We start from the raw sequence: 13392 nt of genomic DNA on the forward strand, positions 1-13392 counted from the left end.
CTCACCCATAAAGATTCACACAGACTAAGAGTGAAAGGATGGAAAAAGATTTACCATGCAAACAGAAAAGAAAAACGAGCTGGAGTGGCTATACTTATATCTGACAAAATAGACTTTAAACTAAAAACCATAAAAAGAGACAATGAGGGACACTACTTAATGATAAAAGGACTGATCCATCAAGAAGACATAACAATCATAAATATGTACGCACCCAATGTTGGAGCAGCCAGATTTATAAAACAAACTCTATTAGACCTAAAGAAGGAAATAGACACTAATACCATAATAGCAGGGGACCGGAACACTCCACTGTCAATATTAGACAGATCATCTAGGCAAAGAATCAGTAGAGAAACACAAGATCTAAACAAGACTCTAGACCAATTGGAATTGGCAGATATCTACAGAACATTCCACCCAACAACCTCAGAATATTCATTCTTCTCATCAGCACATGGATCATTCTCCAGGATAGATCACATATTAGGTCACAAATCAAGTCTCAATAAATTCAAAAAAATTGGAATTATCCCATGTATCTTCTCAGACCACAATGGATTAAAACTAGAAATTAATAACAAGCGAAACTCTGGAAACTATACAAACACATGGAAATTAAACAGCATTCTACTTAATGACATATGGGTCCAAGAAGAAATCAAGCAGGAAATCAAAAAGTTTATTGAAACTAATGAAAACAATGATACATCATACCAAAACCTGTGGGATACTGCAAAAGCAGTATTGAGGGGAAAATTTATTGCATTAAATGCTCACTTCAGAAGAATGGAAAGATGGCAAGTGAACAACCTAACACTTCACCTTAAAGAACTAGAAAAACAAGAACAATCCAATCCTAAAGTTAGCAGACGGAAAGAAATCATTAAGATCAGAGCAGAACTGAATGAAATTGAAAACCAAAAAACAATTCAAAAGATCAACGAATCAAAAAGTTGGTTTTTTGAAAAGATAAATAAAATTGACAAACCATTAGCATGGCTAACAAAAAAAAGAAGAGAGAAGACTCAAATAACAAAAATTAGAAATGAAAAAGGCGATATTACAACTGATTCATCTGAAATACAAGGAATCATTCGAGACTACTATAAACAACTATACGCCAACAAATTTGAAAATCTGGAGGAAATGGATAAATTTCTGGACACACACAAGCTCCCAAAACTGAACCGTGAAGACGTAGAAAATTTGAACAGACCAATAACAATAAAGGAGATTGAAGCTGTTATCAGAAGCCTCCCAACAAAGAAAAGCCCAGGACCAGATGGATTCACAGCAGAATTTTACCAAACATTCAAAGAGGAATTGACACCGATTCTTTACAAACTATTCCAAAAGATTGAAACGGACGCAAATCTCCCAAACTCATTCTATGAAGCAAACATCATCCTGATACCAAAACCAGGTAAAGATATAACCAAAAAAGAAAACTACAGGCCGATATCCTTGATGAATATAGATGCAAAAATCCTCACTAAAATACTAGCAAACAGAATACAGCAACACATACGAAAAATTATTCATCACGATCAAGTGGGATTCATCCCAGGGATGCAAGGTTGGTTCAACATACGCAAATCAATAAATGTGATACACCATATTAATAAACTCAAACACAAGGACCACATGATCATCTCTATAGATGCTGAAAAAGCATTTGATAAAGTTCAGCACTCATTCATGACAAAGACCCTCTATAAGTTAGGTATAGAGGGAAGGTATCTCAACATAATTAAAGCCATATATGACAAACCCACTGCCAATATCATCCTGAATGGGGAAAAGCTGAAAGCTTTTCCTTTAAGAACAGGCACTAGACAAGGATGCCCACTCTCACCACTCCAATTCAACATAGTGTTGGAAGTACTAGCCAGAGCAATCAGAGAAGAGAAGGAAATAAAGGGCATCCAGATTGGAAAAGATGAAGTCAAACTGTCCCTGTTTGCAGATGACATGATCCTATATATCGAACAGCCTAAAACCTCTACAAAAAAACTGTTGGAATTGATAAATGATTTCAGCACAGTAGCAGGATACAAAATCAACACACAAAAATCAGTAGCATTTCTTTTCTCCAATAGTGAACATGCAGAAGGAGAAATCAAGAAAGCCTGCCCATTTACAATAGCCACCAAAAAAATAAAATACTTAGGAATTGAGTTAACCAAGGAGGTGAAAAATCTCTATAATGAGAACTACAAACCACTGCTGAGAGAAATTAGAGAGGATACAAGAAGATGGAAAGATATCCCATGCTCTTGGATTGGAAGAATCAACATAGTGAAAATGTCCATACTACCCAAAGTGATATACAAATTCAATGCAATCCCCATCAAAATTCCAAAGACATTTTTCTCAGAAATGGAAAAAACTATTCAGACATTTATATGGAACAATAAAAGACCACGAATAGCCAAAGCAATGCTCAGCAAAAAAAATAAAGCTGGAGGCATAACACTACCTGACTTTAAGCTATACTACAAAGCTATAATAACCAAAACAGTATGGTACTGGCATAAAAACAGACACACTGACCAATGGAATAGAATAGAGAATCCAGAAATCAACCCACACACTTACTGCCATCTGATCTTTGACAAAGGCACCAAGCCTATTCGGTGGGGAAGGGACTGCCTCTTCAGCAAGTGGTGCTGGGATAACTGGATATCGATATGCAGGAGAATGAAACTAGATCCATACCTCTCACCGTATACTAAAATCAACTCAAAATGGATTAAGGATTTAAATATACACCCTGAGACAATAAAACTTCTTAAAGAAAACATAGGAGAAACACTTCAGGAAATAGGACTGGGCACAGACTTCATGAATACGACCCCAAAAGCACGGGCAACCAAAGGAAAAATAAACAAATGGGATTATATCAAACTAAAAAGCTTCTGCACAGCAAAAGAAACAATTAAAAGAGTTAAAAGACAACCAACAGAGTGGGAGAAAATATTTGCAAAATATACATCTGACAAAGGATTAATATCCAGAATATATAAGGAACTCAAACAACTTTACAAGAAGAAAACAAGCAACCCAATTAAAAAATGGGCAAAAGAGCTAAGTAGGCATTTCTCTAAGGAAGATATCCAAATGGCCAACAGACATATGAAAAAATGCTCAACATCACTCAGCATCCGGGAAATGCAAATCAAAACCACATTGAGATACCATCTAACTCCAGTTAGGATGGCTAAAATCCAAAAGACTATGAACGATAAATGCTGGCGAGGCTGCGGAGAAAAAGGAACTCTCATACATTGTTGGTGGGACTGCAAAATGGTGCAGCCTCTATGGAAAATGGTATGGAGGTTCCTTAAACAATTGCAAATAGATCTACCATACGACCCAGCCATCCCACTGTTGGGAATATACCCAGAGGAATGGAAATCATCAAGTCGAAGGTATACCTGTTCCCCAATGTTCATCGCAGCACTCTTTACAATAGCCAAGAGTTGGAACCAGCCCAAATGCCCATCATCAGATGAGTGGATACGGAAAATGTGGTACATCTACACAATGGAATACTACTCAGCTATAAAAACGAATGAAATACTGCCATTTGCAACAACGTGGATGGACCTTGAGAGAATTATATTAAGTGAAACAAGTCAGGCACAGAAAGAGAAATACCACATGTTCTCACTGATTGGAGGGAGCTAAAAATTAATATATAAATTCACACACACACACACACACACACACACACACACAAACCGGGGGGGGGGGGAAGAAGATATAACAACCACAATTATTTGAAGTTGATACAACAAGCAAACAGAAAGGACATTGTTGGGGGGAGGGGGGGAGGGAGAAGGGAGGGAGGTTTTGGTGATGGGGAGCAATAATCAGCTACAATGTATATCGACAAAATAAAATTAAAAAATAAAATAAAAAATAAATAAATAAATAAATAAAAAAGAAGTGGATGCCAGAGAATACACAGAATAGAAAAGGAGACCTTAACATTTGTATGAGAAAAAAACAAGTCTTATTTTTCAGTTTAGGCTCTTGGGTAGGTGTTGGGGGAAATAAAGAGAAATGTGGGAAGGCGATATCATTGAAGCAGGAGAAAAGCTCACTGTCATGGCAATGGGGTCTAAGAAATATCATTGTGTTCCTTGACTGGGTGCTAGAGCTGGGCTTACATATTGAACAGGGAAGACCAAGAAATAGCAATATTCTATTCCCAGTTCTACCACTAACTTCCATAAGCAAGCATTTAACCTGCCTGTGCCTCAGTTTCTTCATCTGTAAAATGGGGATAATTATAGTACCTCCCTCATCTCATTGTTATAAAGATAAAATATGTTAACACAAGAAGTACTTCAAAAGTATTTTGTGCATATTAAGTATTTAATAAGTATTATATTATAATTAATCATATTTATTGCTATGATCTCCTGATCTTCATCCATTTATTTAACCGATACTTAAATTATTTTTATATACATGGCATACTCCTAAGCCTGAGGATAGTGATAATGAAGACAAAATTCCTGCCCTTATAGAGCTTATACTCTTTGTTGGAAATCTCTGAAACAAGTGAAATATATTCGGGGGGGGGGTCATTTTTGAAGACCTCATTTCAGATATGTGTGTTGTTGGATGGAACTGCTGTAAATTGTTAGGGGTGAAATTCTTGCTGTCAAACAAGACTTTCAGGTAACTAAAGACAATTTGTTTATTGTCCTCAATAAGTAAATGGGATCTGGGAATAACAATTTAAATTTGCAAGGTACTTTAGCCTTTAAATTGCAATCCCAGTCTTCTGATATTTAAGGCAGTATGGAATGGTGGGAAAATTACAAGCCTTCAAGTCAACAAATGGGCTACAATCTCATCTACAATAGCTACTGTCTGGTTCCTTAACTGCACAGTAAGAGTAGGGTCATAATAAAAAATAATAACACCTGCCATTTTACGGAATTGTTGTGATTAGATGAGACATCCAGAGTAGCATGGATTCCTTCAGCAAATATTTAATGTAAAATATTCAAGCATGTAAATATGCCAGGCATTGTTTCTCTACATGAGACCCTGTCCTCACACAAGTGACATTCTAATGATGGGAGCAGACACTAAAGGAGTGATAAATAAATGAGATAATTTCCAATTATACAAAGTGCTTTGAAATCAGCAAAATATTGTGACCAGAAAATTCTCCCTTACAAGAAGGTTCAGAGACTGTGTCCCTTGGGAGGGGAGATTGGTGCTCAGAAGGAGCCAATGACAGGCAGAGCTGGGGAGGAAAGTCTGGGTGGAGTAAAGAGTGAATGAAAGACACGGCAGCAGAATAAGTTGAGGTGTGTAACCATAGGAAAAGAGGCCAGGGAACTGGAACAAGGTGAGGTAAGGGAAATAGGGCCTGAGATGCAATCCAAGAGGTGGATGGGACTCAGGCGTGTAAATCCTTAAAGACCATGGGAGTTTTCATTTTATGTTAAGTGTGTGGGAAACTGTTGAAGGTTTTAAGCAGGAGAGTGCACTATCCAATTCCTGTTTAAAATGTTAATTAAATAATTGTGATGGCAAGTGACAATTTGTTTCTGCTGGAGATGCAGACATGGACAGGTGGGGGGAAGGGAGGAGAGAGAATGTCATACGGGTCTCTTTCCACCTCATTACTTTCAGGGTCTCCTGTCTAGAGATGAAACAGTGAGATTTGCATCCTGCTTGATCTCCATGAGTGGATATTGTTACTCTTGTGACCGTCTTCACGGTATCTGGCTCTTTGTCCTTGGTATAGTCAGGAGCTTGTAATGATGATGTCAATATTTTCCCCTACAGAAAAATAAAGTTGACCCTGGAGTTTTATTGATGACTTTCAGCGATCTGATTATCAGAGATAAAAAGCCTTCCACACATTATATGACTGGTACTTTAAACACTTTAATAGTGACCGTGGGTGTCAAATGGGGACATGCCATAGATTCATCTTTGCTTTCTGTCTCAGAACTGCTTTGTAAACAGACAGAATGGAATGTCCTAGAAATGGCAAGAGACCTTATGGACCTACTTCAAGGATTTTAGCATAACTTTACTAATTTCTGCCCTTGAATAGAGGATGCTTCTCTTCTCTCTGAGAAGGCCACCATCTTAAAGTAAAGGCCACAATATCTATTGCAGGGAAGGCAGAAGAGGCTGTCTACTCAATCAACTAGATCAATTGAGTTAGTTTGGGCCATTTGTAAGGTGAGAGATATTAGAGGAAGCCCACCTTCACAGCCAAATTGTGAGGGTGTTGGGAAAACAGAATAATTTAATCAGGCCCCCTTACCTTAGGGACGGTTGGGGGTGGTGCAGTGCATTTTTTGTAAATAAGTTGTGTGTGGGTGGAGTTAGTATGCATGCACAGTGCAGTGACTTGGCTGGTGTCTGCTTCGGGTGTCCATTGTGCACAGCCATGCTCTCCAACCTACGGCTTCCAGGGACCTGTTTGCCAGTTACCTAGCTCATAGACCTGTGTGTGAGGGATCTGGGGACCCAGCCTGGCATGTGAAGGGTTTGTGACCCAGTCTGTGAATGGGCTTAAGAAGTCTGTGAGCTCCAGACTCAGCCCTAGCTTGACAATTGACCCAGTCAGCAAGATTACGGGCAAGTAAAAGAGCTGGACAGAGGGAAACCTGAAGTTAAAGTTGAAGCTGCCAGGAGTGGTTGTTAGTAAATAAAAACAGGTTTGACATTGCCACAAAGTCACAAGGCTATGTGTTATCAAATAGAAGGTGCATAGGAAGCATAATAGCTGTTGATTTTTTTTCCCCCACAGTACCCAACAACTTAGACTTGGATTCCTGCTGGGATTAGTGGGTGTTTAGATCACCCTTGCTGGTGAACACCATGGAAGTGAAACCACACCACTCTACCAATCTCCCACACAGTACAACTGAGTGTTCTCCTTTACTATGACCATATTCTCATGAAAAATGTTTGCTTATGACTTCAGTTGTACAGCTTTTTGTGTGGATAAGCCATAGAGTCTAATTCTTCAGAAGCTAAATATTTGCAAACATTCATTCACTCAACAAATATTAACTGAATGGCTGCTGTGTGCCAAGCATAATGCTAAGGTCTGGGAAAACAAATACAAACAAAACAGAGACAGCCTGTGTTCTCATAAATACATATAGTTGCTGGCATGTGTGGGATTTAGAATTTCCTATTTCTAATTAAGGTATCATGGAGAGTGATTTAGTCTGCCTCATCACTGTACAGTTGAGGAAACCAAAGCCCAAGGAGTGACATCCTAACATCACACAGGCAGTAGACAGCAGGATCAGGGTGGTCATAAGAATCATTAACCTTTACTAAATACCAACTATCTGCTAAGTATCTGGTACACACGTACTCACTATGTATTATTCTTATGAATGTTTACAAAGTCCCTCTGAGATAAGTACTATTATTATTTGTATTTTTCTGAAAAAGAATACTGAGACACAAGTTCATAGAGCTGGGAACCTGTTGAGATATAATTTAAATCTAGGCAGGATGACTCCAGAGAAAGTGCTTCTAATCACTGTCATACAGCATTGTAATCCAGAGTTCGTTTAACTCAAACATTCAAAAAAGTATTATCCCTTTAAAAGTGTTGCATTTCAACCCCACAGCCTCTTGTCACCAGTTAGCCCAACACTTGCTAGTGTCCGTAGAAAGGAAGGAAATTTACCCAATATATGACATGATGGTGATAGAGAAACTATCTGTTTGTTTGCATTAAAGCGAGTAGTGATCATGAGAAAATGAAAATAGGCTTGAGATTCTCAAAAAATGTCTAAAATATTGTTTTCTGGTATTTCACAATATTAAGTTTTCATGTAGAAATAATACATGAAGGTAGAAAATAATTATTCTTAACAATAGAGGTTTAAATCGAAGCTGATTTCCTGTAAAGATAAATGCACTTCATTTTCCCAGGTGCCTCCTAAGGCCCCAGGAGGTTCCTAACAATATTTAATTTATAATTTTCTCTTGTTTGTCGTTAAAAAGGTGCTTGAAATTTTTTAAGTTTCAGGCCCCTCAAAACTTATATTTATCCCTTCTTTACCCCAAGAAGTTTGCCTCAAGACTTTAGATACAATAAGCTCTCAGTTACCTAACTCTGGCTCTGCCGTTTACTAACAGTGAGACTTTGGATAACTTAGTTTCTCTTGGAACCTCTTCTTACGTATGGTAAATGGACATATATACTTCTGACACTGTATGGTTTTTGGAGAAGAGAAGCCATGTTAATAACTGCTGACTATTAGTACTCTTTGCTTCCTTGAGAATTGTATGCATCTGCAGTAACATCTCAAGAAACAGTGGTTAAAATAAATGAGTTCATTTTTCTCACTTAACAAGGAGTTTGAAAAGAGGCTCAAAGATGTAATGGGGACCCAAACTCATTTTATCTTTCTCTTTAGTCTTCCTTAGTAACTCCGTCTTCATGGTCACAGAATGGCTGCTCTACTCCAGACATTGTATTTGCATTCCAGCAAGAAAAAAGGGGAAGAGAACATAAGGTGTGCCAGTTATATTTATCTCTTTATATCAGGAAAATGAAAGCATTCCCAGTAACTCCACTGTGTAGGGATAAGGTTCACTTGCAGCCGATATGTGGTAACTCTATTCTTACCTCCATGGATGCCGGGAAACATGGTACTGACTCTGGGCCAAGAAAGAGATGAAATGCACTAGTTAGTGATTTATAACGTTTTGCTTAAAGCCCAAAATTCCTACCTTAGCTTGTCTACATTAGTCTTTGAAAATGTAGATTGATGATCTGCACCTGTTATACCTGGTTACAACCTGGTTTTGGTTACTTGACCAGTGGAGTATAAAAAACTTCTTTAGCAAATGTGTGCCTTAGCTTCCCTGGGAATAAGATATTTCACCTGTGTCTTAGCGGTTTATGATTTGGTGAGGAGGTGCCTCCTCTAAGACTGAGAAGCTGTGCCTGCATGTCTCAGAACTTCCTGATGTTTGCCTGTGCTTTTTATCTCCTGACATGTGCGTCCTTTGTCTTTATTAGGAATATATACACACATATATCTTTAAATGTAAATCTTTAAAGATATGCATATATTTTATGTATTATTATATCTTTGTATCAAATCTGCATCTAATATTATATATTAATCTATATTACATATAGATCAGATATGTAAATACATAGATAAAGAACAGATACATTTGTATAGAGATGTATAATATATATCTATAATAAATATTATATAGTCTATATTTCATACAGGTGCAGATATACTATTGTGAATTCTTTTAATTGTCCTACCCTGTGTAAGCGTCATACCCAACAGTAAATTTCTGCTTATATCTCACTGCTGAGAAGCAAATCACCTGGCATCCACCTCTAAGCTATCTGGGGAAGTGAAGATTTTTTTTTTTTTTTAAACTGGTAACATTTCTTAAACAAGATTGGGGTCTGTGCCTGCGAAGGAGAAAATTATTTATCTGGTACAGGGATTCTCAAATTTTAACTAGCATCAGAGTTACAGATTGTCAGGCCCAATCCCCAGAGTTTCTGATTGATTGTCTGGGGTGGGGCCTGAGAATTTACATTTTTAACAACTTTCCACATGCTTCTGTTGCTGCTGGTCCAGGGATCATACTTTAAGAACCATTTACCCAGCAAAACAAAAAAAGACAAGTTAGTTTTGCTTTGTCTTTGACAGCTTTTGCTGGAGTCAATTTTATGGCTCAAACTAGGCAGTAAGTAAATGAAGAAACCAGTATAAAACCTAGATGGTGCTCACTTCTGTTTTCCTGAGGGAAAAACGTGTGGGGTGTGTGTGTGTGTGTGTGTACATCTGAAATAAGTACTGTTATTATTTGCATTTGCCTACACACACACACATGCATTCCATTGCTTCATTTATTTAATTGGCTTTATTTGGTCTGAGGACAAGAAGAGTGCTAAGAAAGAGGCTGGATATTCGGCCAAGGTTTTTTAAACCTATCTCAAAAGTGAAGAGTGAGCTACTGTGCCAACTCCCATACAAGGGACACAGAGGGAAAATGCCAGATGAATCCTAGAGACAGCCTGTTCTGAAAATGTTGTTTTCCACAGTAAAAATATGGCCAGAGAGACCATGTGTTTGAGAAGCCATCAAGCTAGAGTAATAGGGAAAAGAGGGCAGCAGGACTGCTAAAAGTTGTTGAGAATGGATACTCACAGTTTTGCAGTCAAGTCTTCCATTTGCTTCTCTACAAAGAATATTTGTATTCTGGGGCTGTCATGGTCAGGAGTTGGGGCTTCCCAGAACGAGTCATCAGACTAAGCCTGCGTCCCTGTCTCTACCCTCCCGAGTACTAATGACCCATTACCTGTCTCTTCTCTGACACAGGTCTGCAGTCCCTTATCTACAATTCCTAAACCAAAAATTTGTAACTCATTCGTGGTGAAATTATCCTGACCTGAATACACTCAACAGTGTCTGACCTGAGATGACTATTTATATTTTTAAAAATTTTCTTAATTGACATGAGCAGTTATACATTTCACTGCAGAGAAATTAACACACTTGATTATGAGGTACTGCCCAGATATGCTGCAGGGATTTTACCTAATCAGTGGAGTATGCATCATCTTACCTTTCAAAAATAAGAAAATTTCTGAATTCTGAAATATATCGGGCCCTAAGGATTTTAATAATTTATTGTGGACTCAACTCCTGGTTTGCTTGTTCATCCTGGTTTCTATTTTTGACGGACCTTCCAGTCACAGCCCTGCCACAGCTCTTCAGCTACATTCCATTGAGCTCTCTATTAACACATCCAGATATTCTTGAGTTCCCTAACCACTGGAGTTCTGATGCCTCTAGCTCTCAGCTCAGTCAAATGTTAAACTCAGCAGAAAGCTGTACGCACCAAGTCCTTTCTCATTGGACTGACAGTCCTTTCTCTACTGCTTACTTGGGTAAATCATCCTAAAAATTTAAGCCCTTGGTTTCTCTCCTTAGGCCACATGCAATATAGTCTCTTTATTCACAAAGAGGAGAAAGTGAGGCTCAGAACAATTAAGCAGGTTCCTGTGTTACTATCCCAACATGATTCTAAGTCACAATGTTGTAAGCTCCTTGAGGCAAGAAACAGAAGCTGCCATCCAGAGCTGGATGCATTGTTTGCAGAGCCCTAGGAAAATGAAAACACAGGGCCCCTTGTCCAGAATTTAAGAATTTCAAGTTGGCAATGACAGAGCATTAATCCAAGTGCAAGGCTCTATGTGACTGCAGAAACGGAATGCCCTTAAAGCCAACACTGTTTCTCTGTTTTCCACAGCACCTGAAATAACATGGCTTGATGAAATATTATTTTAATTGAATGCCATCAATGACAATCAACGGAAGACAGTGCCAAGCAATACCATCCACAAAATGTTACAGAATTGGCTTTGCAATATTCTTCCCTACTTTAGTACTATCCATTAGATAGTCTGCTTAACTTGCAAACTGCCTTTTTTTTTTTTATGGGTGAAATCAACTCTTCTATAGCAGGCATATTGCCCTGGAGATGGCAACACTGCTAAAAACCTATCTGTGCTCAAAGCCATTTATTATCCTCAAATCTTTTCCTTCTTTCTATACACCAAGTAGTAACCTCTTCCAGAAAACGTTACCCACCACTTTCTCAAAACACTTCCTTTTGGTTGCACCATTGATTTGATGGTATGTTCATTTGGCATGAACTTCTTGCCATCGAATATTCAGCTTATTCAAGTACTGCCAACTCACGACATGAAAAGTAAGCTAACCAGCCGGTAAGGCCAGAGTCTACACAATCATGCCTAATTGATAGAAAAGGCTGGTCTCATTATAGCTGAGTCAGTAATGCTCAATTGTCTGTACAAATGAAAGGGGCAGAAGTATGTAAAATCTGAAACAATGCGTAGTTCAAAAACCTCTTTTGTGACTGTGGAGTGTTGTTGTTGTTGTTGTTGTTGTTGTTGTTGTTGTTGTTGTTTTCCAGCACTCTCATGAACTATGGCTTGTGTATAATATATGAAGAGTTACAGTTAGACAAAATGAAGATGCAGAATGCTGAGTCAGATAAGCCAGAGACCTTTCTAGTGTCCCCATTTTGTCAGCTTGTACAACTCTAAAAGTTGTACCCCAAGCACTTCATTTTTAAAGAGTATATAAATTTAAAGGAGAATATAGAAAGTAACAATGCTGTTTCATAAGGCATGACTCACCACTGTTGAGATTTCAAGCACCACATGTTTACTCCACAAATATTTATTGAGATAGCATGGTGAAGGCTCTCTCTGTGTGTTAGTAATATGGAGGTAAGCAGTCCCTGCCCTTGAAAGCATATAGTCTCATACAAAACTGATTTTTGAAAAAGACTTAAGCTAACAAAGGTTAGCAAATAAATTTTATATCTCCTGCTAATTTCAATCTATTGGTAATGCCCTCCTGAATTCTTGTTTTGGCTCTTCAGGATAGAGTGCTGTGATTGGTAGGTCATGTCTGCTGTGCACACAGAAGGTGATACTCCGATACTTTAGATCACATCATGTAATGACTGTCTCTTTACATAAGTTTCCCTCCTCTTCTCATCTCTTTGCATTAGTTTCCTGTTTTAGTCCCTTTGGGCTGCTGTTAACAAAATACCAGAGACAAGATAGCTTATAAACAACAGAAATTTATTTCTCACATTCTGGATGCTAGAGAGTCCAAGATCAAGGCTCCCTCAGATTCTGTGTCTGGGGAGAGCCAGCTTCCTGGTTTATAAATGGCCTTCTTACTGTGTTCTCACATGGAAGCAGAAGCAGCAAGGAAGCTCTCGGGGGTCTCTATTATATGGTTACTAATCCCACTCATGAGGCTGCTCCCTGATGACTTAATCACCTCCCAAAGGCTCCACCTCCCAATACCATTACCATTACCTTGGGGGTTAGGATTTCAACATATAAATTTCATGAGGACACAAATATTCAGACAGTAGCATAAATGTTTATTATACTCCAAATTAGTGGTATTCTGGGGGGGCACTATTGTCACCCCAGGAGACATTTGGCAATGGTTGGTGACATTTGACAAAGTTTGGAGACATTTTGGTTGTCACAATTTAGGAAGGCACATTACTGGCACCTACGTGCACAACACAAGGATGCTGCTAAACAGCCTTACAATGCATGGGACAGCCCCCCAGAAAACTAAATTATCTAGCCCCAAATGTCAGTAGTGTCAAAGTCTCTGAATTAGTGCTAGAACAAATGCGGAAGAAAGTTTGCAATGTGAGACATTAATTCCTGCTACCTTTTCAAACTAAATGTTTCTGTTTTCTTTTCTTCAAATTATAACACATGAGAGTTAAGAAAGTTTATTGCTGCTCAGCTCCAGGTACCAGGCAAGACAG

This window comes from Cynocephalus volans, chromosome 11 (genome assembly GCF_027409185.1).
Source record: "Cynocephalus volans isolate mCynVol1 chromosome 11, mCynVol1.pri, whole genome shotgun sequence".
NCBI classification, from domain to species: Eukaryota; Metazoa; Chordata; class Mammalia; order Dermoptera; family Cynocephalidae; genus Cynocephalus; species Cynocephalus volans.